General features: G+C 44.2%; 1 protein-coding gene across 9 annotated transcripts in view; it reads right to left on the reverse strand.

The window, feature by feature from the left end:
• Nucleotides 1-25,544, reverse strand: part of GRAP2 (GRB2 related adaptor protein 2) — a 105,084-nt gene extending 79,540 nt beyond the window's left edge. Inside the window, exons 1-4 of one of the 9 annotated variants that reach the window (XM_083803641.1) lie at nt 25,208-25,544; nt 24,712-24,775; nt 18,774-18,870; nt 18,597-18,680 (exon numbers count right to left, since the gene is read on the reverse strand). The gene's annotated coding sequence lies outside the window, so the exon portion shown is untranslated. Of the gene's footprint in view, nt 1-589; nt 686-12,270; nt 12,581-18,596; nt 18,684-18,773; nt 18,871-24,711; nt 24,776-25,207 lie in introns of those variants that run through there. The other 8 variants (XM_083803642.1, XM_083803644.1, XM_083803643.1 and 5 more) reach the window with 8 other exon arrangements.
• Between the last annotated feature and the right edge of the window lie 1,619 nt (nt 25,545-27,163).

A 27,163-nucleotide genomic window follows, 5' to 3' on the forward strand; every position in this document is an offset into this window, starting at 1 on the left:
AAAACTGAAAAAAGTGTTATAATGAGGCAGTACAGTGTAGGTAAAGCAACACCCATGTGGAAAAACAGCAACTTTACACAAGTTATTAGCTTTGAGATGGCAATCACCACTTTGGAACACAGCCTTGTAAAAGACCTGAGAAAGTGTCAGCTTGGTGCTCATCACTGGCCAAAAAGCAAGTGGAATGACATTCCAACTACGAGAAGGAACAGAGACCAAAGCAGATCATTATGCAACAGTATGCATTTATGGTGTGCTAACACTTCAAATACCGCATCATATCCTGGTACACGCATGCCTCCCACCCATCCCCAGAACCATGTAACAGAACAAGTTAGAGAGGCATCAGACCTCCCCCAAAATCACACGCAAGGTGGTAAGAGCGGATATAGAATGACTTGAATACAAGAAGAAAGAGGTGGACTGACAGATAAAATAAAAAAGTTAATTACACAAATTAATAGTTGAACTGTGGAGCTCCTTGACAGAGGATGTTATGAACACCAGAGGTTTACCCAGGTGCAAAAAGTGACTGACCTCATTCATAAAAGAAGAATATATATAGCATCATCATATGTAAAAACATCACCTCCATCTGAGGAAGCCTCTGGCCAGCCTGACTCCTGCTCAGTCGGGTTTGTCAGTTCAGATGTCCTTGTAGCACATTCCCACTTAGTAAAGTACACTGAAATGCATGATCACATTTACGCTAAGCAATTTACGCACCGACTAGCACAATTACAACATACTTCCCCAACCCCATCTGTGATGCATCCCTTTTCTAAGACATCTTTATTTGCTGCCTTGCAGGTGCTGCTTCCTGCCTTTCAGAGACAAACCAAACTACTTCACAGAGGGCTTTCAACAGGAAGGGGGATGATGTTGCCTCAGACCCTGCTTCCTGCATAACCCTGAAGCTTCCTTCCACAAAAGCACCAGGTGCAAGCACTTCAAAACCCACAAGTCGCCTTGCTTGATCCTTGGTTACCAGCCCCATGAGCTGATGTCACCAGTAGCCATGAAACTTCAGAGTCAGACCTTTTTCCACCCAGTCACAAAGCTTCTGTGCAGACCATCCACCTTGCTACTATGTTCAGTGCCTTTCAGCCTTTGGGAAACACACCCAAGCAATGAAATTTTGAAGAAATTTTGAAATTTTGAAGCTCTTCAACTTGTGATAGTGTGCAGGCAGCTAGCAGGTCTGTATCCTACTCCAAGGTCAAGTGAATTCATAGCCACTCCTACGTGTACTCATATTTCTTCATTCTCTCACTTCCAGTGGGCTTCCTAGTGTTTGCTGACTGAGTTTTGTGGTAGCTCAGGTAGGCACATCAGTCCTCCAGATTAAAGCACGTTATCAGCATCACCTTTGTGCTGTTGACAATTCTTACTGTCAGCCCCAGGTGAGTACAATGTGAATATGCCCTGCTGCTTCAGTGTTCAAGTTGCCCAGAGTTTAACTGTTATAATTTAAGTTATCATATTCAACAGTAAGTGTTGACAATCAAAGGCTAAAAATGTAATAATGAAAGCCAGTAACTGTTAACACATTTGCATGTATCCACTTTTCAGACCTGGGCAAGGACTCTGGCTTACCAACTACAAAATGAAAAACTCTCCAGTTACCAGTAAAATAAGAACAATTTCATCAGGGACACAGCAAGCTTTTCCCAGACACGGTCCCCTCTGTTAGTCCCCTGAATTCAAACCTAAAGCCATTTCTAGACATTAAGTAAGTCTAGACTTAAGCTGCCATTTGCAACTCTTTTAGGTAGGTCCACAGTCAGAGAGAGATACTTAGACACAGATGAAAAATATCATTTGTTTTGGTAGATGAGATAAAGAAGCAACTCTTGCTTTCACCTTGCCACATCATTGCATCATTCACTACTAAAGAACAGTGGTGGCATTCAGGGCACTCACTCCACTGAAAGACATGTCACTGCCAGACAGATTTTTGCATTCTGCTCGTAGCTTTTCTGCAGAGCCTAGAAAACTGTTTCAGAGCATCCTGGAGTGAGTGAATACTCTGAAGATGCTGGAAGAAGCACTTTATTTTAACAGAGCCAACTACTGCCAAAGAGAAAATACTAAGCATTTGAGAATAAACAAAAAGGCACCACTGTGGAAGTACAAAACAGAAACCATTGTATCAGACAAACTATTAAATTAAAAAGCACATACTGCGTGGTCAGTGGTGCTTGGAGGTAGACAGTCAGAAGACCAATACTGATTGTTGCAAAAAACAACAATCCAAATCTGCATATCAGAACAATATCTTTTAAATTAAGAAATTGTTAAACTTGTATTATTGTGAGAATATAAAAATATTCAATATAACAAAAATTACATCTCTACTGCATTTTCATAGGAGCTGGAACAGTGCCTGCTATACACTGCTATCTCACATCAGCACATTACCATGTGACATGTACACAGCAGATCACTGCTCACAAGGACTCTCGTGTCTGCTAGCAAAGAGGAGCCATAAAGCTTCTCTAAAGAAGACATCAGCTCATTCCTCCACAGACAGAGAATTATGCCAGTTCCAGGCACACTCCTGCATTCCAAAGAAGGAATATATCGAACTGTAATAAATAGCTGCAGGGTTATTTCAAACCAGCATAATGAATTACCTCGGAGGCTGAACAATCCCCCCCTGGCCCTAGGAAGCAGAGGAAGAATACAAAAGGTGGCATTCCCACTTGTGTAGGTAGTCCTCGGTGTGATCTTGTCATCAAGTTGTGAGGCAGTGCTCACAGGAGTGGTGTAGAAGACAAAATTCACAGGTGGAGAGGGAGCAAAAAGCACACCTGAATTTTGAAGCTGGTAGCTGCTCTGCCTGTAAGTCTGTACCTTGATAAGTCACTATTTAGGTTGCTATTGTTGGGTGAGTGCTTTCTGGTACACAGATCAGGCCAGCATCAAGCCTGGGACTGTGCCAAGAGCAACGTGGCACTGTCTGATAAGTAAGGCTGTGCTGCACTTCAGCTTTCTGGGGATGCTTTTATCTGCACATAAATGGCTTGTTTCGCGAAACAGAACCCAAACCCTTGGTAAATCCACAGGGAGCTTTGCTGACAGCATCTCCCGTTTAACTCTCATCCCTCCTTCCCTGCTCTGATACCCCCCCAGCCTCCCTCCTCAAGGATGCAGGTTTCATTGCTCTCCAGTGACAGCCACTCAGCCCCACAGCTATCGCCAGCTGGGAAGCAGCTCTGCCTCTCTCCAATCACATACTCTACCCTACATGCATGCTATCAGGTTGCTACAGTCAGTTTGGATCTTTAAACTTTTTGCAGGAGCCCGTGAAATGCAGAACTAGGTCAGGCTTTGTCTTTCCAGTGGAGGTACTGTGTTGCTGGTTGCTCTTTGCTGCAGACCATCATTTTTCCCCTTCCCCCACCCTTGGGCTCTGGCCTGAGTGGTGCAGTAGTTTTAACTGCTGTTAACAGTTGTTGCTGTATGAAATGATTGATTTTAAGCAAAAGGCCAACTCCTTAAATTTATTCTTCATGTCAAAACCTCAGCGTTAGTTTAGACAAGCTTCTAGCACACAGTTTAATTTAAACACATTTTCCCCTTGGAGAAGGGGAAAGCTTACAAACAGACATCAACAGCTACAACAGCAGATGCAACAAACTGAATTAAAGAAATGTCTTTCCATAGTTGTAATATTTTAAAGCTTCAATTTTATTTTTAAGTATTCTTGTGAAGCAGAGTTCCTTAATATTTTCTCTTGCAGAACTAAATATTATTTTCCTCCTCTCCCTTTTGAATTCTCATTTGGCAAGCTGAACCTTGCCACAGCTTCCCTCCATATGCTTTGATAAAGTTGGATGAGGGAGTGCATGGATTTTTCTATCTTTGCTTGTAGAATTGAATGACCCCACAACAAGGCTACAGATAAGTGAGCAGCACTTGCAGAGGAAAGCTTATGGTGTTTAGAAGATCTGAATCTAAATTAACTAGTGATGATCAATCCCATACTGACCAGAACACAACACATCTTCATATAATAGGACTACCTAGAAATTTGAGGCTTGGCACCCACCCCAGCATACAGGGGGTACGATTCCTTGCTCATTTTAAGTTTTTACACTTACCTTTGCTAGAGTACACAAAAACCTCCCAGAAAAGCATCATGCAGCCTCATTATTTCCTTTATTTTGTTCCCATATCCTCTCTCCCTGCTATTGCCTATTTAAACTGGTCAAACTTTTTAAATTCACTTATTTTAAGCAGGAATCAGGTCAACAAGTATTTGCATCAGATACCTGTTAGCATACCCATTAGCAAATACCTGCTGTAAATAATCGCTTTCTCATTTCAGAACGACTATTTCTGGCGGAGTTTTTGGTGGTGAAAACGTGCAGTTTTAGACATACACTTTTGGATAAAGATTTTTTATATTTATTTTTGTGCCATTTTCTACCACTTATTTATCAGTTCTTTGATCACACCTGTACGGAAAGGGTTCAGAATGCTTTTCCAGCTACCTGTTCTTCTGCAAAATACAGCTGCATTCAAAAATAGGAACTTGAGCAATTTTATTGTGGCTAATTTGTTCTACTGTCACTGCTAACGAGGACTCACAAATTAAACTTGCATTTTATGAAAATCTGGTATAATGTTGATTTGTATTTCTCTCATGCATATTTTAGTTTCAGCCATTCCCATGGCATCGGCTTCTCTTTACATCTGTCTCAACTCCTAATTCAGTTACTCCAGCAGACAAATCATCCTTCCCTTACTGTTGCCAGAAGATCTTTTGTGTTCACCTCAGGGGTTCTCATCTTCCATTTCAAAGAACTCAAAAGTCAGGGTCATAACCTCTAATTCTTCTGCTGCTGAATGCCATTGCATTACTGAACACAGTGGTCTTGGAGACGAAAAGTGAAATTTTGGGGTTTCAGGGCAATATATAAGTATTATGGTCCAGGAGCTGCAAATTATTAGGATGGAGGTTACAATCATGGTTAAAACCATTCAGTATCTGATCAGATTCTGGACAATGCCATTCAAGCATCAAGGATGTCTAGTTACTTGTAGGTCTCAGGATGCAGGATGACTATGTCGGCCTTGCTTACAAGTTTGTGCTATTATTCTCTCATAATTTATGTCACAGGGCATCAGATTTCATTTAAGGTGTTAAAATAATTATAATCAAACACCAAATTGTTCAGTTCTTTTCTTGAAGATAGACTTTTTGCATTTTATCCTTCGTTTTGTTACTGCTTAAACTATTAGCATGCCCCCATTGTTCAGGAGTTTAATCCTCAAGAACTGACTGTGTATAAAAGATAAAACATTTATGCAGTACTATCTGCCTGTGTATTTCTTAGCTATCTGCACATTCATCTGTATTTGTATATGCAGGTTGTCCCTGTATTTCCCAATCTTCTGATCTGCTGATAAGTAGAAAAATAAAGATGTCTTACCAACAAAGCATAAGGATAATTGTGGGGAAACACATAAAGGGATGGTATGAAGGATGTCTATGGGCAGCTATAGGAACTATCAGGCAAGAAGCAGAAGATTTAGGATCAAAACCTAAAAATGAACTAAATGAAGTCTATAAAGTTGTTTATTTCATCACGAGGGAAAACTAAACTAAGAAGTATTCTATGCAATACAAAACCTGATTTATTACAACCCTATACAAGCTAAACAAGTCCCTGATTTTCTAAGTGATGGACTTCTTAAAACATTATCTTACCATTTGTTTCTCGCACCACAGACTAAACAGACTCTGAAGCAGTGTTTTACAATCCACAGCCCCACTGTCCTTCTCCAGCAATTAGAAATTTTCCTCTTGGCAGCACGCCAGTATATGTTCTGCATACCTCTATAAAATAGCTGGCATCTTCTTGCCTGGCTACAAGACCAAAACAGACTAGACAAGTTTTCCATTATCCTCAGAATTGGCCCATTGTGTGGACAAAGCATGGATGCAGGAACGATTGACATGCACTCTTAGGAACTGTACAGTACCCAGAGAACCCCGCAACTCACCCAACCCTATATTGATACCCTATCACAGCAATGATGAATTAGAACTCATTGGTAACTAAAATGTGTGGTTTAACTTAACCCTGCTAGTAAAGTCCAGATACATGTGCACACGTATATATTTCACAATTTAAGACTTCTCCCCAGGCAGGTTCCTAAATACAAGCAACCTGACCTTCAGTAAAGCAAAATGCATCCATGCATGTCAGACCACCCAAACCCATCTCTTTCCCATCACAGGGCATTCGAAAAATCTGAGTTGAGTAGGAAGCAGCAGGGAAAGAAATTGAATCCTTCCAACAAAGGGTGTAACCAGTATGAATCTGTCAAGCTGGACTGAGCTGGAAGGTTGACGCAGAGACCTTTAAAAATACTCACGTACTGAAGAAAACAGGCTGCAATTCATACATGACACCCTTCCTTTTAAAGCTAATATTTAGCTGATCAAGAAAACACAGAGGAACCAAGGGCTTCTGTACACTGCCTACCAGAGACAGCACAAGAGATTCTGGAGGCTTGACTTCTTGTGTACCCTTGTTTGTAGCAAGTCTTTACAAGTAAAAATCCCTCCTGCATTTTAACCACAACTCCAGTACATTTCACTTAGCTTAAGTGTCCTCCTTGCAGTTCCACTGAAAGTATATTTTATTCCCTGTCATGAACTGTCACACAATATTGCTGAGAGCTAACTAAATTTAACCTTAGAAATAGCTAACTTTGAGCTGTAGCTCAAGAATAACGTGTATAGCTGTTTAAGCAGTTTAGGATCTATTAGGAGAAGAGATATCTGTGCATAACAAAACTTTACAGAACCACAGAACCTTCACAGAGAAGACTCTGCCTCCCGTCCCCTCAAAACTTAGTAGCAATTTCAACCCCAAAGTGTCCTTTTCAGATAAACTTTTAATATTAAAGGTGCCAGTTACACTTAATAGGAAATAACATGACACATTGTTTTGTATTGTCAGTGGACCTATTATATCTTATTTCATACTGAATGTCTGACATTCCTTGCAAATGGTGTTCAATATGCCAGGAGTGGAAAACAAGAGGTTAACAGATTTAGGTGCCGAGATGGAAGGAGTAAGCATAAGGCTTTGAAGGCACTGAAGACTACATAATGATAACACAAGTTCATCGACTGGAGAAGCTGAGAACTGGAAATAGAAGTGGATATGCCAATAATAGACTCGAGGTGGCTGATTTCAAGTGGCGGTTTAAACACTGTCTGATAAAGGACTAATGGGAGAATAAGTGACTGGTGAGGTTTGTTTGGAAGGCAGCACACAGAGAGAGAGACAGGATGGATGGTCCCTGATCGTCATGCTTCGGTGAAAGAGACAACTGCTGTTAATCAGAATCTGTCTGGCACTGATGAATATATTAAAATCCGCTGTGGGCACATTGCCTTCCTCCCTCTGTCCACCCAGAGAAGCAGCTCGGTTTCCACTGTGGCTGCTGCTAGCAAGTTGTCTGCAGCTTTTCGCATTTATAAGATGTGACCCCTGCGGAAGGCTTGTCTGCTGAGAATCTGGTCTTGCAGTCCCTAACCACAAAGATATCTGAAATCAGTCCAAGTATCCCCCCCATCAAAAGAGCAGGACATGGGGATCTGATGATGTATAAAAGCCGAAGAGCAAACAAGCACAAAGAAAATTAGCCTGACTCCAGCCCTCTTCGTTCTCAGTTAAGATAATGAACCAGTAGTGGTTGTGTAAAAGCACAGGCAGCCTATTCTTCTATAGTGCACTGTTTTCACTTTCTCATCTTAAACTGCTGGCAAATATTTTTGTTCAATGTTAATCTTTCTCCGTGACCCAATTTCCACCTCCCCCACAATTTAGGATATTTTGGCAGATACCTGTAATTTTTATGAATTAAAGTAAATGTCAAAAAGGAAAGCTGCTCCTCCCATTACTCTCACAGAGCTGGAAATAAAACCTCATGTCTAAGGTTATAAAGCTCAGGGCTCCACATTGCTAGAACAAGTTCACTTAGTAGCTCCACATTAAAAATATTTCCAGAAGAGTTACTGAATTCCCTCAAACCAAATCAAGGAACAACACAAGCTATATCCCCAAATCATTGCTTCCCCCCCCCCCCCCCCAAATGCTTTTCCTGTAACAGCTTCAGCCTGCACATTCATTTCAGCACCAGCCCCTTAATATTTTATACATTTTCAGATAGATTTGTAACTGTAGAAGTCTTAAAACAGAATTTCTAAAGGCAAACTCATTGCAGTACAGTTCAGACTGCATCGATATCAAACCTCAAGACTCAGAAAGGAAAAAAACAATTTAGTAGTCAGGGGTGCACAGCTACAGAAACAGGTGCAACTTCATACGTATTCTTAGGGATCTGATATGGCAGAAATGAACTCTCTCATCAGCCCCATTTTCTTTTTCTAGTTTCTCCTATCAGCTTTAGCAAGCATCTCTGTAAGCTTCTCACTGCTCCACAAAATGCAAGGAAAACTGTTTTCCCCAACAAGAGCCTTGTATTCCTTGACTGCTTGTTCCTTCGAACCTATGTACCTTGTAGCCCTTGATTTGAAGCTCCCAGAGGAACTTTGGGATCCCTCAAGACACTGTAGAGGTAAATTATTAAAGCAATAAGACATCTTTCTTCTACATGCCTTCAAAGAAGAGAGATTAAGTTTTTTGAATATGTATTAGGAAGGTTGTTTTTTTTTTTTAAGTAGCATTGGACTACACCTTCTTAAAAATCCAGCAAGTTTGCAATATTGAATGCACATTTCTAGCCTCAGATTAATTATGTTAATGGTCTAAGTAAACTAATCTCCTCTAACTCAGACAAATTAGTGTTTCCATGTGGTTCATTAATCCCTGCCTCTTCATCTGAAGAGGCCATGCTTCATAGGATCAATGTACGTAAAGGAACAATATGCTAGGAGTATCTCAGGCTGGAAGGGCTGAAAACAGCAGAAAAATTGCCAGAATTCTATCTAGACATCTACTGCAGTGTTCTGAGTTCTCTCCACCTTTTATTTACCCCCTCCTTTTAAAGAAGCCCATAGTTACCACTAAACGCCATGATCTGCAGCATTCCCACTGGGACTAGGATTCAAAAATAATGCAACAGCCACGTATGGAACATTTTGTCAAAGAAAGCTTCTGCCACCCAGAAGAAAGAGGAAGAAACTAAAGCATCTGCAAATCTGATAACCTTACCGCTGATATTATTCACTGATAATAGTCAAAACACACCTTGCTGACCAGCCTCCGCACATGGTTTCAGTGAAAGGGGACAAGTGAACAACTTTCTACTCAAACTCTGTCTCTTCAGAGGATGGGCTGTCCTGTCCCTGCCAGCTGGCCCAGGTATGATGCCCTGAGAAAGGAGCAGCCCAGCACCAAGCTCAGGTTCACCTTGAAAAAAAAGTTGCTTATGTTTCACTTGTTCACACTAAGGACATGCCTTTGTTACAATCCTCAGCATCAGTACCAGCACAAACAATAAGCATGGAGCAGGCAAGGTGCTGCTTTGGACAGTGCAAAATTTACAGCATAAATAAGTTACACTTGTGATAATTTTAAGTACTTGTATACGATCACACACAAAGTCTCTGACAAAGCAAGGAATTGATTTCTTCATTGTACTAGGCTTCATGATCGAGCCTGGGGATCACCTCCCTTTTCTAATAATCCCTCCTGATTTAAAATGATTTTAATGCTCTCTTCAGACATTTTATCCCCGAGGCCTGAAATCCTCAGCGTAGGTGTCACTGCTCACAAATCAATTGCGACTGTCACATATGATATTGATTCCTGCAGTGCAGTGCCTTGAAGCATCAGACTAAAAAATGCCAATTTCAATTACTAAACAAAACACAAGATTTATTTGTGATTATATGACAAAAGGAAGATTACTACCAGCTACATTCTGGAGAAAGAAGAAATCAAATGCCCTCACTTGGCAAAGGGTACAGAAGTCTATACAGATACTAGACAAACTACATCTTTTTCTTTTCCCACTCTGCGGTTATTGATTTTTGTGTTTATTCATATATACATTATCTCTACAGATATGTAAATAAGTGTACACATGCACATATTTGCACAACAGCCAAATATCCCTCAATGCAATTCAGACTAGTGAGAGAAGCATTACACAGTGATTTTTCCAGTGCATTCTCTTACAGCTATACACAAATTTTGATGAATTTTACCTGGATCCTTTTAATGCCCTCTCTCACTGCTGTGTCCGAGTGCCTTGTCGGCATTATTGAATTTAGTCTGACAAAACGCTCCCCTGTGGGAAGTACATCTCATTGTAGATAGAGGCGAGCAGAGCTGAAGAGATGAGTACGAGAACTGCAGGGGGGGCCCTCAGCAAAGTCAAGAGCAAAGCCCAGATCTCCCAAGTCTCCTGACATCACCATCCCTGGAAGGGCAACCCACGCTTGGAGAACCACATCATCTCCTGCCAAAGACCTGAGGAGCAATTTCTCTTTTTTTTCCCTGTTTTGGCCAGTGCTACCCCTCACATTTATTCTGTCTTAGGAATGCCAGCAACATGCACCTTCCTTCAGAGTCCTGCTTCCTGATGCTCAAAGGACAGCATTACACCGCATGTCACCCTCACTGAGTGATCAGTGATCAGCCAGCCTGTGGTTTCATTGCCACCCCAGCAAGGGCAGCAGCACAGAGAAGGAGAGTAAAGCCATGCTGCCTTTGGTCCAGTCAAAGCTCCTGTCACCAACACCACCACAGGCAGCAAGAGCACAGCATCTACTGCAAACGTGGTGCAGGGCTGTTCACCTTGCTGCTCCTCCAGGTCCCCTGCTGTGCAGCAGCAGACGTGACCGCAACCTGCACAGCCACACGCAGGCAAGCTTCAGCCTCACTGGTGGAGAAAACCATCACAGGCCATCGGGTTGCACAAGCAGCAGAGCATGTGGCCAGCTGATGGTGTGATGCCCCCGGCGATGACTGCCTTCGTGTTCTCAACACAGATGCTTCCTATCTGTGGTTTAATCTACCTATGGTATGTCTGCATGGCCTACAGCTTCACTTCTTCACACCCTGCAGAGAAATCAGTTACGTTACAGTGAGCAAACTGCACGCGTTCGGTAGCAGCGTGTGGTGGTTTTACCTTGCTGGGCAGCTGGACTCCACCACAACCGCTTCTCACTCCCCATCCTTAGAAGGGGAAGAAGAAATTATGCTGGAAAGTTAAAACATGTATGCCAGAAAAGGAAAACTCACAGGTTGAGATAAGGGCAGTTTAATTAAAGGGAAAAGGAAGAGGGGAAAAAAAGCAAAGGCCACATGGAAGCACAGAGAGAGAGAAAAGAAATTACTACTTCCCAACAAAGAACAATGTTTGGCTCCGTCCCGGGAAGCAGGGTCTTCTGAGATATGTTTTCCCTATCTCCCCTTCCAGCAGAAGGGGAAAGAAGAGGAAAGAGCAAGCTAGATATGCTCCAGCTCTCCTTAAAAGAGGATACTCCAGACAGCTTTGACACAGCTTCTGGTTCAGTTCAGAGTAGCCCAGAAAGGCTGCGGGGGATGCAATGCTGTGAAGGGCAACATCTGAGGCACAGGAGATACAGAATACTTTCTGCACACCCTCATACTTTCCCTTCCTCTGCTTTCCCCTGACATCTGCCTCCAGCTTAGCCAACATATTTCTGTCTATCAGCTGACAGACAGGAGAAAAGGAAGAGGGTCTTCCTACAGTATGGCTTGCTTTTTTAAAAATAAGGTTGCCTTTTTTTGTTTTTTGTTTTTTTTTTTTGACTTCAACAAGATACGACTGTCAGTATTAGTTAGGAAAAATGTTTTCATGTCATTTCAGATCACATGCCCTCCTTGTGCTGGCCCTTGAACTGCAAGATGAATTCAAATTCTTGCCTGAGCCTGTTAAAGCCCAAGGAACGCTTTCCTGAACCCATTTCGCTGGAAAGTTATTTTCAGGACATTACTTTAGAAATATAAAAAAAGGACTGGATTTAGTCTTTAATTTCTCTTTTTAGGATATCAATTATATTAATTAAAACTGAACCTTATCTGAGGATGTAAGTTGCAATTGGAATAGGCCAGATACCATTCCCAGTGGAACCACCAGTGTGATTACAATAACAGCCTTGGGGCAGAGGACAGAGCAAGCCCTTGGCTGTTTTGTAGTCAAAACCCCAGATCCAACATTACAATGGGTAACTGATCTTGCTTTTAGAAGAGTAGTTCCCACCTTTCTGAAGCTTGGAGTGACTTCGTTAAAAAAAGCTAAATTGCATTTGTTTAGCTGTGTGCTTTGTTTGGGTTTATTGTACTATGAGGTTTTCATGTTGACATATATCACATCAGGTGACAAAGATGAACAGAGCAGAATAAAAAGGGGCCATAGAGTACTCCAGCCACAGGGTCACTGATGCATAGTTCATGGGGACAGACAAGACAATGAGGACATCAGATGTCCTTGGCTCAGATCTTCTGCATTAGGTATGCCACAGGTGCAAGGTGGCTCTATCAAGCTGACCAAGTTCTCAGCAACATCCCTGGTGGGACCTCATGTCTTCCTCATACTCTTCCTCTGCATCCCTTTCCTTCAAAAAAAAGGAAAAACTGTTTGTAACCAGCTTCAATCTACGGAAAGGGCAAGATCAGTTTGCTCCTAGAATTACAGATAACTCAGATCACAAAGAACACTTTACACCACCCTCCATTGGCTTCATATCCGAACAATTAAACCAAGTAGGCTAACAGAAGAGAGTAGACTCTTCAGTTCTGCAGGAATCAGCAAAAGAAGCCCCAGCTGTTGCCTGAGTGAGAAGTCCTCATCTCTGCTAGGTGATAGGTGAATCCTACAAAGTTAATCTAAAATGCATCAAAAGTTTAAGAAATTCCATAGCAAAAGCTCCTTAAATAAGCACCTCAATCTTGCCAGGACTGTTTTGGCATGCTGCAATCAGCAAGAGTGCAGACCAGACCAAGAGACTATTTCTTGAATGTAAATTCAAACAGCTGGGCTAATGGAGTTTACAAACTCCACTGGCTTCTTGGGCAGAAGCTATCGTACCCCCATCAAAAGAGAAGGGCTCAGCCAGATCTTCCAAAATTCATAGGTTGTGCACATAACTAATCTGGACCCAAACAGTACAACTAGCAGAATTTAGCACTTAACCATCTGCAACAAGACAGTCCAAAGTTGCTTGTGCAGACTGGGAACTTCAGACCCTTCTCCATAGCCCAGCATCACCAGCCTAATCTAGGCTCTTTGGATAGAATCTTGAAGTAGGCTTCACTCTGTGGAAATCCAAGGAGGCTTGGATCAGAAGAGTTAAGCAAGCACAAAATGCTCTGGAAAAATCTGTCTATACAATCCACAGCCAGCAAATATTGCAAAAATTCAAAAAGACCTTGCCAGCTGCTTAAAAATATTTCCCAGTTTGATCCAAAGTCACGCTATTTCAGCATATCATCAAGGATTCTTGCAGAAACCGAGTTTCTAGGCCAAGTCACTTTTGAGATAGAACATGAGAAAGAAACATTTGCAGAAAAGCAAACAGTACAGTTGATATTGGAATTTCATTTCAACAAAACAGCTTTAAATTGCCAGAAATATGGTTTATTGGCCCCACATCACACAAACAATCAAGAGAATGGACTTTGTTACTGAGGGGATTTAGAAGGCTTCAAAATTGGATGCAAAGCTAGCTAAAATCATTACTGCATAGACATTGCCAATTCTCCATGCTATGTGCACATGTATAGAAGTTGGGTAGTCACAGGGGCTAAGAAAATATTCCAGTTTAGCAGAAATGTTTACTTCAGAGGCACAATATGTTATCCTGACAAGGGGAGATTCTATACATGATTAGGAGCCTCATTATACCAAAATCCAGATACTGTAGTTCTTATAGAAATTGGTCTCTGACAACACCATAGTTATTTAGTAGCTCATCATATCAGTAGCGCACACAGTATTAGCAAGAGTTTGACAGTCATCACTAAATAATCTGTGTAGTTTCACCAATGAGCAAACATTGCAGTACTCAGCAGCAAAATCTTTTTACAGCATGCTTCATATGGGAGCATGAAGAAGTTTTCCAAACCCTCTCTCTCAGCTATGTAATCTCCTTGTAAGATAGACCTGCCTAATACCGGGGGAAAAACCCTGTAGCTGAGGGGAGAGACTGCTTTTCCTGTTAGCTTTGCTTTTAACAGGGAGAGCAGTTCTCATTCATAACACACTACGCTTGTCCCCATCTGCACAAGTTTAACCATTAGACAGAAATTAAGCAGTAGGGTTTAAAGATCTCCCTCTTGCAAGGTCATATGGCTTCAAGCAAAGTCCATTAGGGAGCCATCTGCAAGGCTTGTGGAATTGGGGCTCTCACCCAAAGACCTGCACATTACCTGTCTGACATATATGCCTTGGTAGGTTCAATACGTACATGATACAGAAGCATAATAGTCTTCTCCTTTCTAAGATTACTGGGAAACGCTTCATTTAACAGGGCTTGAAACTATTTCCTTTAGCCTAAGGACAGCTTGAAGGCTGCATCTACTGTAGAAGACAAGATTAAGTGTTATTTTCTGGGACAGCAAACCAAATATCCTCAGTTCATAGTCTCCCCAGTGACAACCAGACTTACTGTAGACTACTGCACTCCACATTGACAAAGCTGATATCTGTGCTGGGAGCCTTGAAGAATCACTAAGCACCTAACCCACAGCTAGCCACAAATTAAGAAAGGTGACAGGACATTGAGAGCCAGTGAAAAATACAGCTTTTCAACAAAACAGCTCACTTCTTGATAACACCACTTCTGGGTGAGTGTCACGGGTTGGGGTTCGGATGGGATGAAGATGATACATTTGGAATAATTTTTATTTTTTGACTGAAGATATTACTGCAAAGACTGAGTACACAGGCAAGGGTTAAGAGATGCCCTGGTCTGACCTTCACAACCTGCCAATTGACTAAACTGCATCAATAATGAATTATAATATTTTCAAATGGAAGCTCGGTGGCTGTCTTGCAGCCCCAGTCATCTGACAGTGAGCTGCCCTTGGATCATTACAGTAGATACATTGGCCTATTGTTGGCTTGAACTGCAGTACCTCATGGTACACCATAGATTTATATCGTCTCTACTCAGTCATGTCATCCAGTGTCTTTACGTAGAGCATCAGTCCTTGGAAATACTACTTCACACACAGGAAGACACCGATACTATTGCATGCAGCCAGCTGAGCTTAATCAGGGCTGAAACAAGGCAGGAGCTCCTCACCACGATGGTGTTGTGTGCATCTAAGCCCAGCCCCACCAAGCCAGACCAGGAGTCCGAGCACTGCACTCGCTGGTGCTACCCAGGTGGGGAAGCCCTTCCTGCCCAGATCCACAGCCACAGGAAAAGATGGTTCCTGCCTGAGTCCAGAAAGTTAAACGTTTCTCTATTATGGGAAGGTTTACCCACAGGAGAAGTAATCTGCTCACCAAATGACAGAACTGCCTGTGCAGTAGGGTAGGAGCAAGCACAATAGTGCATAACCTTCCACGTGCACCAGATGAACAGCACCATGGCCCTCACATTCAGGAGCTCTAGTCCCAGCAGAGCAAGGTGTGGTGTGGAATTGAATTCTAGTCCTTTAAGCGAAATAAAAAAAATCAGCAAAATTTGCTTTGCCCTGCTGGCCTCCTCACCCCTCCCTTCCTAATGCGGCAGGGCACTCTTTGAAGGCCAGGTGCTCCCTGACAACCAGTGACATGATTTACATTTCCATGGCACATTTCACACTAATGGATGCCAAAGGACACTTCAAACTGTCCTTTGCAGAGAAATTCTTATACCTGGGTTGTGATAAAACACTGCAGCACATTAAGTATCACACAGTAGCCTTATGACAAGCAACAAAGATGAGTATCAAAGGTAGTTGTAAGGGGACTTTTGGTGGGGTGAATACAATTTCTCACTTTGGCTCTGTCTGGAACACAAGCACCAGCATCTTCCCCATTTTTCTAAAGACTGGCATGGAGGTCTTAAAAAAAACACACACTTGTAACTGTTATCTCAGAAGATATGTCCTGGAGCCAAAATCATACTGAGAAACTAGAATTAGTAATAAATCAAAAAGAAATGAGTTCCACTTATGGGGTCAGTCCTCACCACGACCTATCATAACCCATGTCTTCCCTTCAGCACTCTCTCATCAGTCTCATAATGACTTATGATGAGATCCCAACCCAGCTCAAGGCAACATGTCTGGATGCAGAGGGCTAATCTTCTGCCGACAACAACTGACAAGATGCTGCTGAAGTTGATGAAGCGCTATCAATTTACAACAGCTGAGGATATGTCACATAAGGTAATCAGACTTTAAAAGAAATATGATGGCAGGAGTCCTAAACATTTTCCAAACACTGTGCTGTCAGAATAGATCTCGGAGTACAAAACCCTACTTTGAGAAGTCGTCAGAGACCCAGATGGGCTGCTGATTTTATCCTGCCTGGAACACTGCGCACCCACCTCTCCCCCTTCCCAGTTATTTTTCCTGTACCCTAAGACCCTTAAAAGAAGTCTGATATCATGTCATCCCCAAAGCTTATCTTAGTATAGGCCAAATATTTTGCTGAGCTTTTTTCCCTTCCTCTCTTCTAACCTGATTGTTAGAACTCTAGCTTGAAATGTTTCTTTATGATTATGTCTGTAAAATGTGGAGTTTCAAAAGAGAAAAACAACCTATAAAAGGCAATTAATAAAATATGCCAGCACTCCCAAAACTGTTCAGAACACTTCATTCAACAAAGCATTGAGACAGAACAACAGCAGAGTTGCTAAATAGCATGCCACAAAGCAAGACCCGCAGAAAGACAAAATAATAACCTGCATTTCTTAGGGTCTTTTATCTGAAGCACTTTGCAGACATATGCATATTATATAGGGATTGTTCATCTAACTCAGAGATATAGCTGCCTTCACATCAGAACTAAGTTATATAACAGCACGTAATAAAACTATATAGCAGCGTCAGAGAGGAAAATGAAGAGTAACTGTTCTGGTTGAATTACAAACCAAACACTATGTCAGCAGAATAGTACTTTCTCTAGGTGAAATTTAGTAGAACATTGAACATTGTATTCAAACTCACATGGAAGATGTTACAGCCTCACTAACAATTAAGCCTTGGGGTTTACCACTAAATGAAAATCCAATAGCCACCTCTGCCAGTGTAAGAGAGGGCCCAAGTGTTACCTAGTGAGTCATCAACACTAATTTTTGAGTCACCTGTGCTCAAAGGTTCCCCAGCTGAGTATCAATCAGTGAAGCCTAGTGAAGTTTAAAATTTCTCAAGAGCCAGTGTGACCATAGCCCAAGCACAAAACTCATTCTTACATTCCTGTGAGGCCAGGAAATCTCAGGATAGTTTCTGAGAGAGGTCAGTCAGGCAACAGGAGGCTCTCTTGCTTGCTCTAAGAACTGATGGAAGTGAAGCCCCTCATATGCCAGTGGGATTGCATGGAGGAGGATGGGATTGTGTTTTGGACAGTGAACCACACTACCTATTTGAGGCACATAATCCCCACCAGCTATTGAAGCATGGAGACTTGCACAGAGGCAGCTGGCAGGCCACCATTTGCATCCAGGAACTACAGTTTTAGTTACCTGTTTTTTGTATATTCACCTACAGCTGCTTCCTGCACTTCAAAATGGATGTTGGAGACAGGAGGCTTGCTGCTAGCAGTACCTTCATTTTGCTTATTGCCTGTAACTACCCAGCTCTCATTGTTTGCATCACAACAAGCTTCATATATTCAAGTGGCCAGCATTTTATTCAGAAGCTTCTGGTGATGGATTACTAGGGGAAGTCAGCCCTGCTCAAAAGCCTTAGTTCTGGATGTTTGCTGTTTCAAGCCTTGAAGCGCGTGAAGTTGTAATTGGTTCACGCTTGGAAACCTTCCTTTGCAAACAAAGGCTAAACATTAGTATAAACACCGTCCTGGATACTGCAGAGAGTAGAACTATCCCCAAACCCGAGGGCAATACCCCAGCAACAGGAATTTCCTTTGTTAGCCTTATAATACACAGCACTTCAATAGTTCTTCGCAGCACTGGAACTGCCAGAGCTTCTCTCACAGGTAGCCCCATGCTCCTTTACACCTCCAGGAGAATTGGAAGGTGGCAGAAACAAAGCCAACAAATCAAACCCTCCTCCGCCCGGTATCAGATGCTCTGACCAGCTACTACCCACTGCTTTACTTGGCAACGGCTTTCTTTGGGAGAAGAGGTACTGATGCAGAAGAGATCTCAGATAAGTAGTAATCTCAGATAGCCTCTTACCAACTTTCCTCATCTAATATGGTAACAGACACAGAGTTGCCTCTCTCTGCTGTGGCCAGCCATGGATCAGAAGGCAGCCTAGCCTCCAAAGGGAAGGTCTGTGGCCTGGCATTGGAAGAAAAATAAGGGAGGGTGCGTCTTCCACTAATGTTTTTTGAAGGACTGTAGGGATGCAAAGTATAATCCACTTTTCCTCCCAGCCAGAGGCACAACAGTGTGTCCTGTTCCCAGAGAAAGCAGCACAAAAGCCCGTAATGGTGACAAGCAAATGGGATACCTGTGCTGGTGTTTCATCCAGACCAGGATCACCACGCTCACAGCTGATAAGGAACTGCTGCTAGCTTGGATGGAGGTGCATCCCCTGCTGAAACAATATCACCTTCTGCCACCTTTGGCCATCTCTTTGCCTCCTCCGACCCCACAGCAGTTACAAGAAGGCTGCAGACAGACTTACCCTCTCCTTCGCAGTCTGTTTCTCTTCCTCATTCATACATATATCAATAGTGTGACTGTTTTCTGTGGTTAAAATGATATCCCCAGATATTTTAGACCTGTAGCCAAAGCAGATTGAACTAGTCTGAATTCACTTTTGAAGAATAAATAGGAACATGGAAAGGTGTTGGAATCAAAGGTACTGCAATCAAAGACTAGAAATTTCCAGCTATGTCTTGAGAGACTTGATCTGGAGATAAGAGAGCCCTTCCAATTTAAGGAAAGAAAAAGGATAGTATTAGGCAACTACTGTGCAACTCCAACCTCCCATTCCCCCTAATTTCTCATCTCCATGTGGCTTTTGTGTTCCTAAAAGCCACCTCTTTCCAGGCTTTTTACTGTGGCGTACCAGCCTGAACACAGAAAATACCTCCCTACCCTGGAGCTTACTGGGACAGACCCTAGGCAGTCAGTCAGCACCGGCTGATAAGGAATAATTCAATACAGCCTATTCTGCAGTCTCTGGCCCTTGGACACTAATCCAGAGGCTAATAAAGCAGTAATCCCCTGCTGATCCGCAGGCTCCGTTTCCCCCGCTCGGCCCCACATCATTGCTCCTGGCTATATCAGCTCTCACCACCCTCAATCTCCCTTCCTTCCCTGCTCCCTCCTGCTGTCCTCACTGGTGTGAGATTGTAGCTGCCTTTTAGGCCTCTCCTCATCTGTTTATATTTGGTTATTTCAGCCTTGCCTCCTGAATTGTTGCTATCCCTAAGCACAGGCTATTTCTCTGGATTTTTGAGTTAGAGTCTGAAAAGCTCCTGGTGCCCCAGCAGCAGGTTTCCCCCCTTCCTGGGTGCCCAGACAGGCCCCAGGAGGGGATATGTACAAACAAGCTGATGGGAGGTCCTGGTAACAACATGACAGCCTCCATTTGCCCTGCCAGCAGCTCAATCATGTGGAACGGGAAGCTGTAAGTCATGCCATGATTGTCCGACCCTCCGGTTCAGTTAATCTTCCCGTAAGCGCTGCTGACAGGGGCAGGTAGGGATGAAACAAGGGAAGGAGACCTGCAGCTCCCTGAGAGAGCACAGGGCTGCAGGCCCAGGCCAAGCCTCTCCCCAGCCTGGTCTCCCTGTGGCCACCACCAGGCCTCACACAGAAGGTGAAAGATGCAGCAGCATTGATCTTCTGTATTAGTCATGAAGAAATTATTCATTCTTATCAATGAATAGAAATTCACTGAGGAACTGAAGCATAAGGTTTAGCTTGCTACCAATACATATTTATTCTGAGCCCTCTGGATATTCTGTCACCCCTCACATCCCAACCCAAACGAATCTTGCAGAGATCCTGTTTTGGTGCTGATCTGGGACAGGGAATTAGTTTTACAGCATGCTCCCATTTAGTAATGATTTGGAGCTTAGTTCCAAAGCTTGCTGTCTTTTAATTTCATCTGTTGTCCTCTGAATAAGGTGCTGTATTTTAGGCATCCCAAAGAGGCTGGTATAAGGAGAGCTGAAATGCTTTTTTACCCACCTTGGAAACACGCCCCCATGGCCCACCGCAGGAGTTTGCCACAAAAGTCAAAGGGCGAAGAATACAGGGGCCTTAAGAGGATATAGGAATAGAAATATCAAATGCTCCCAAGAGCCAGCTTGTAAGCACAGATTATTTGCTTTCAGCAGGTGTCTCAGGATGTCAAAGAGCACTTTTGCCAGCAATGAGCAGAAGGGTTGTGGAGTACTTGACTGTGCAGGCTGCCAAACAGCCATGAGCTCTCCCCTTTGATTTAAGGGACACGAAAGGCTCCTCATTCTATGTGAATTTAACTTCTATACTCCATTTTTTAAGACAAGGCACTTAGAGATATGTACTCCAAATTACATGCAGATTAATGGAATACAGTAGAGCCACAGAGGTCTCCCTGACTGTGGAATTACTATTTAAAGATTAAGAATCTGACTGCAGTCCTCATTTTTAGTCTGTCCCTCCTGGATCCCTTTCATCCTCCTCACTGTCTGGATGCCAAGGAAAATAGTTGTGCTATGAAGGTCTACAGGTTGGGTTGTTCCAGCTGCTGCTTTTCCACTGGCGAAGGAGGAATAAAAATGCAAGAGCACACAAGTCATAAGCAACAGGATTGCCTTAAAGATGCTTGAGATCGCTAAAGCCACATCCACTGTACCTACGTAAAGAGACTAACAATATAGTCCCATCTAAAAGCCTCCATCCCTCGGTGAGGCTTTTCATTGCTGTCCATTAGAGGTCACTAGCACCCAGTCACAGCAGGAGCCCAGCCACTGCAGATGAAACCCCCAGCACCAGACCTCCAGCCAAAAAAAAAATCTTTACTCCCAAGCTAAGAGGCAAACCAGACAACTCTTCCTTCTTCACGCTATTCTATGTGAGAGAGGAAAACCTTCAGATGAGAAAGATCTCAGGAAGACACAGCAGTGTCTGCCCATCCTCACTGAGGACCCACTATAGCTCCCAACCAACTCCTGTCCTCCTCCCATCAGGATCTCACTGTCCCACCAGGGTGAGGACATGACACATCCCTGCTGGTCCTGAGCTGGTACAGGAGCAAGCTTAGTGACCTGAATCAATCTGAGAGCACAGGCAAATGATGTAAAGAGACATCACAACATCCTGTGGGCCTTGCTAAAAAAGACAAAAATGCTAAAATGCTTCCCCCCCAAGCTATTGCTGATAATCTGCCTGATAACCCCTGCAATTACAAAGCATCCCAAAGCAGTCAGTGACAAATCGCCCACCTGTATCCCTTCCACACACCACCATTTCCTTCTGTCCTCCAACCAGAAGGATGTGACACCTCCCTGCTTTCCCTGCAAAGCAAGAAGGAACCTCACTGCTCCAACTGCATTGCTCCTGGCTACCTGTTGGCCCTGGACAGGACATGTCTGTACCTGACGGCACTGCTGGCGACAGGACGAGAGGGGTCGATGGAGCCACATTGCTGCATCAGCATCTGAAGATGCAAAAGCAAGGCTGTGACCACTTCTGACCCCTTCACTCACTCCCCCCCAGGGACACCAAACCCATGACAGCAGTCACTCCCCATGGCCACCTTGCAGCTAACTGCTCCTCCCCTGGAAATAGCCTCGCCTCTGTCCTTAAGCACCTCACTAGCTCATTTGAGATTACAGTCACAGCATATGCTTGCTGCATCCCTGCCTCTATATGCTCCTTACAAAGCCCTTGCAGCATGAGGATGCAGCACACGGAGGCAGTAAGGGGGGCAGAGAAGGGAAGGATATTTGAGTGCTGACTGGGCTGTCCTCCTGATGAAGGACAATGACAAGCCAGGATTCATCGTCCACAGCTGCTGCTTCCATTTAACTGCGTATGATGAATATTTACAGAAGGGGAGGGGGAATCATGAAATTATCTGATTTTTTTTTTTTTCCAAACAGGCTTTCTTCCAGAGAAGAGGCCATTCAGACAGCCACCCAGGGTGCCTCCCAGCCCTCCGTACCCAGCTGCCAGAGGCACCGAGTTTGTATGTACACACACACTTCTCATCTGCCTCAGCACTGACCTGCAGAAGGCTGAGGGAGGAGATCAGAGAAGTCAAAGACTGATGAAGATGCAGCTCAACGCTGCATTGATTTTGGTGACCTGTTGCTGGCAGATCCAACCCGAAGCCCAGTGCTGTTAGGCAGCCTGCTCCCAAACCTCTGCTGGTGTTTATGACTCAGTGTGCTGCTGACCTGGGCTGGACCCGCAGTATAACTGAGCCCCAGAGGCTCAGGGTCTTCCCTCTAAAGACAGCTGCTATCTGACACTTCACCAGCACCAGGCAACCCGCTGCATTAACTGAACTCCCCAGGGGCTGTGCAATAAATCTGCCTTTACTTCATGCTCACCCTCACCCCAGGCACTGGCTGTAAGAAGGACCACAGCTTGGCCAGGCTCATCTCATTGAAAAGATGCAGTGCAGCTGCATCAGGGCTTTACCAGAGGGGTTTCTCAGGAGAAAGCCATTTCTTTCCCCACCTTACTGTTTTCTGCACCTCAAGAAGGAGAGTCAAAAAATGTGGGATTTCATTTTGCTCCCTCTTCCTGTATGTGCATCCCCTTGTACAGCTCTTTATTCCTCCTTGTTTGCTCAGGTTTTGCACACAGCATACCCTGTTCTCCAGTACACACTCGCAAGTGCTTTGAAACAGTCCTCAAGGGGAAGGTTGGGCAGCCTGCACTTCTGAGCACTGTTTTTTTGGAGAAATCACAGGCAAGTTTACTTTGTTGTGCATTCCCATGGGAACTGCAGCAGCAACCTGCAGGTTTGCCCTGTCCTTTGTGCCTGCCATGATATCTGGGTTTTGGGAAGACAACAGACTTCTGCTAGAGGAGCAGGTGAAGCAGTGCTCTGTTTTTTCAGTATTTCACCAACTTCTGGATTGGAAGAGCCTTAGCCCCAAGGCTATGTTCTCTCCCATCAAAGGGTGTCAACAACTCTCCAACAGGCTCAGAGAAATACAGCATCTTCAAGCTCCCACCTATATGGCCAACGATCAACACCGCTCTGCTCTCTAGTCGGCCCTGGGCACCACCCATCAGGTTTTTACAGCTTCTCCCCCCAGCTGTGGAGGAAGGGAGCACATTGTGAGCACAGGCATTTTGTGCAGACACTGATGGTTGCGGGTGGGAGGGTGTCTGAGCATGAAGATGACCCCCTCTCAGAGGCTCAGCAGCTTGGAAGAGTTTTCCTTGAGGGGAGAGAGCAGTACAAGCACAGGATTGTCCCTGTCAGCCAGCTCATTTGCCTTACCCCCATCCAAGTGAGTGGGAGAGAGCTGTCTGCTTGCATTGAAGCGGCTGCGCTGCTGATGAGCTGCAAGCCAGCAAAGAGTTCACTTGGGGAAAAACCATGAAGTGCGGCAGGGCAGCAGAGACCTTTTTTAAACATATTTGTCTTTTGATAATCACAGTAATAAGATCTCTGGTGGAAAAATTATACCTAATAAAAAGTTCAAGAATTCCAAGGAGAGATTCAAAATTAGACTGAGACCAATTGGTAAAAGCCTGAGACTTACTCACCGGCCATCAATATGTTAAATCATGATGTACTTGAAAGAAGAACATAACCTCAAAACTCCAGAGTTACAAAAGCATTACTGCTAGGAGGATCAGGTGAAAACGCTGGTGGTTACAGCCACCCATCTTTTGGGAGGGGGAGGAAGGAGCAGCTGGTTTGAAATAAACAATTGCAAGAAACTGCCTCAAGTCTTGCAACCATTAAAGCTGGTCAGCTTGGGTTTCCATGGAAAGCATTTCCACCAGGAGATCCAAGCAAATGGAGAGGACCATTTTGATGGAGGAGCATACAGTCAAGCACAAGCAGAAACACAGGGGAGATGGGCAGGATGCCAAGAAAGCACTTCCCCAACAACTCAGGGCAAGCTCAGACGGCTTTGACTGCAGAGTACAGGCCAGGAGAGGCGCACAGACTTCTAAGCAGCTACATTTAGGTGAGTAGGGCCATGCATATATTCCTCATCTGTAAAGACACACCAAGGACAGGTTTTCTTTCACTATCAATTACGTGTTGAAAAAACCCTGCACTCCAGCTGCTCTGGTTAGGTGGTGGCAAAGGCTGCTGAAGAGGTTTTGGGGCATGCTGCCTCCCTTCCTGCCATGAGGCCAACCCCGGCAAGCAGGAAGGGCTCTCAGCATCACTTTGGGTATGGGGGGGACAGAGCTGCTACTGGTGCTCAGCACCACCACCTCCAAGTCCAGGGCCCATAAAATCACAAATATCAATCAATGAACACATGAGCGCAGTCATAAGATTTGACTCTGGGCCTCTAGCCCAGGCATCCCCAACCCTAAATCCCTCTAAGACCATCAGTACAGAGAAACTGAGACACAGCATCGGGCAATGAGACTGCCAGCCCCCCCATCCTCCCAGCACACAGGCAGATGAACAAACTTACCTTTCACTCCTTCCTTCACTAACTGTCTCATCGCCATAGCAACTGTAATCCTAGGTCATGCAAGCTAGGAAAAAATAAATAAATAAATATGCAGCGCAAATGAAGATGTACGCTATCGCCAAACACAGCCTCGGTGGTAGAATCTAATTTTCATTAGAGACATAACAGTGGTTCTGCAAAATTATACATATATTAATGCCCAACATGCCCATCTTCAGTTAAAATTCATGAATTCAGTTCTAAATAAAAAGCATTGCTCATTGCAGATTTTTTATTCCTTTAAAAAAGTAGAAATCACTTCTAAAAGCTCCAGTCACACTTGCACGGCAGTTTCTTAATCCTGAGATTAACAGGGAGAGCAAAATGCAAAGATTAAGTCAGCTCTCAAGTAGGAACATCACATAAAACACAACAGGGGAGTTAGCTGCTTTTACAAAACGAGGGCAGAAAGGGAGCAGTAATAAAAATAAATAAGTCAGTAGACTCTGGAGCATACCTGGAACTGAGACCCAAAGGAAGGTGTCTCATGGCCTCTCCTTTTGGTGCTTGCAGGGAAAGCAATGCCACAGCATCACACTGAGGAGCAACACATCCCCGCGAGTGACTGAGCACAGGTTTGGCTGACACCAGCATTTACTACATTGCCGGAGGTCAGCATTTACAAGAGGAGGTTTATTTACTCTGATAGAAACACACAGAGACCAGACAGCAGTGCTAAGGAAGAGCCCCAGCCTAGGAAGCCCTGGAGAGCAAATAAACCCTTCCCCTCCCTCCTTCTTCATTCTTATCTGCTTCTACTACCTCCAGGTTCCTTCATTACTCACAAATTGCAAATGACCTTAGGCTGGTTGCCAATTTCCCTCTTTATTACTGAGTTTCTAGGTGGGCCTTGTTTGAGGGAGGGGGAAGCCTTGGTGCTGGTGAGATTCCACTTTCCCTATCCCTACATGTCTGGAGGGGGCTTATTGCCACCAGAAGTGGCAGGGACCTGTGTACCTAGAGGATTTGGGACTTGACAGCAAGCTCTCGTGTTGCAAGCATGCACGCAGCTCAGAGGATGCTCTCAAAGCCTTGACTCAGTAGAGCTGATATTAAAATAAATGCAACTTCCTTGGTCACTGCTTCTTCTTTAATTGTACTTATATCCTAGCCAGGGAGTAAAGAGAGAAACTACTACATGGATTTGTCTTCACAAAGGCTTGTTTAATTCCTTGCTTACAGAAAAGGCAAGGACTAGGACACAAGGAAGAGAAGAGCTGGGCTCAAGGACAGGGTTTGGGGCTGTAAAATGGTTGGGGGAAGGAAAAAAAAAGGGGGGGGGGGAATTGGCAGCAAGGAATGGAAAGACAAGAGACAGAGAGAGGTCTGTCCAAAATGACAACTGAAATCCCTCATGGTTGTGAGTCCCCAGCTCCTCATCTTTTCTTGCTGTTATTAGCACACAGAGGAAGGAGGAGAGGTTGGGTATAAAATATGTGGGGAAACACTCCCTTCTCACCTGGGTTTCTGGGGGAAGGAGAGAGAAACCTCTGTGTCCAAGCCCATGTCCACCCTGGCCAGGTTCTTGCTCATCCTCAGTTCTGGGGTCTGACAGAAAGTCCCACTGGGCAGGAGCTGGGAGCTTGGTGGAGGGGAGAAACCGCATCCTCTCTAAATGCTTCAACCTCCTCATCCTGCAGGCTGGCCCCCGGCTGGGAAGCAGGTCAAAAACACATGTACATGGGTCTAGTGGCCCATGCTCAGCAAAAACAGCTCTTCCATAACTGTGCTCTGTACCCAACCTGCATATGCTAAGCGAGAGAGCCTCAGCTCAAGCACCTGGCCCTTTAATTGCTGCCACGAAGGGTACGGATGTAGGCAATCCTGAGGCCAGCAAAGCAGAAAATTAGCATTTAGCGTGAAATGATACCGCTGCATCATCACCAGTGCAAAGCAAACACCACAACCAGCCGGGCTGCCTCCTTGCCGCCCTACCTGCACGCTCGGAGCCGCTGGGTGCTGCCGAGGCCCCACAGCCTCCTGCACCCATGGGTGCTGCCTTTGCAGGGCTGCTACCAGGGACTCGGCAAGCTGGCATCTGCTTTCCGCCTCTGGACTTGTGATGAATCAGATTTTATACACTCATTTCTGAGATAATCCTCCCTCAAATGTCAGAAGTGCCACATTAGCCGCTGCATTGATTCCTGCAGGGTTTTCAGAGCAAGAAAAATGCCGTGGCAGCTAGCGGGAGGCTGGAGGGAAGAAACCTGCACCTGCAGGGTGTCCCTCAGGGTGAATCAGCCCAGTCTCAAGCCGGGATTCAGATCTTCACCTCCTCCAGACCCTTAACTAGCTTTCTCCATCATTATTGCAAATTCCCCTCGGGCCTTTTCACCTCTTTGTTACGCAGGCTGTATTTTTGCCTGGTTGGACACAAATAAACATCACAAGCACAAAAGGGAAGGCTGTTTAC

The sequence above is a fragment of the Anser anser genome (genome assembly GCF_964211835.1).
Source record: "Anser anser genome assembly, chromosome: 1".
NCBI classification, from domain to species: domain Eukaryota; kingdom Metazoa; phylum Chordata; class Aves; order Anseriformes; family Anatidae; genus Anser; species Anser anser.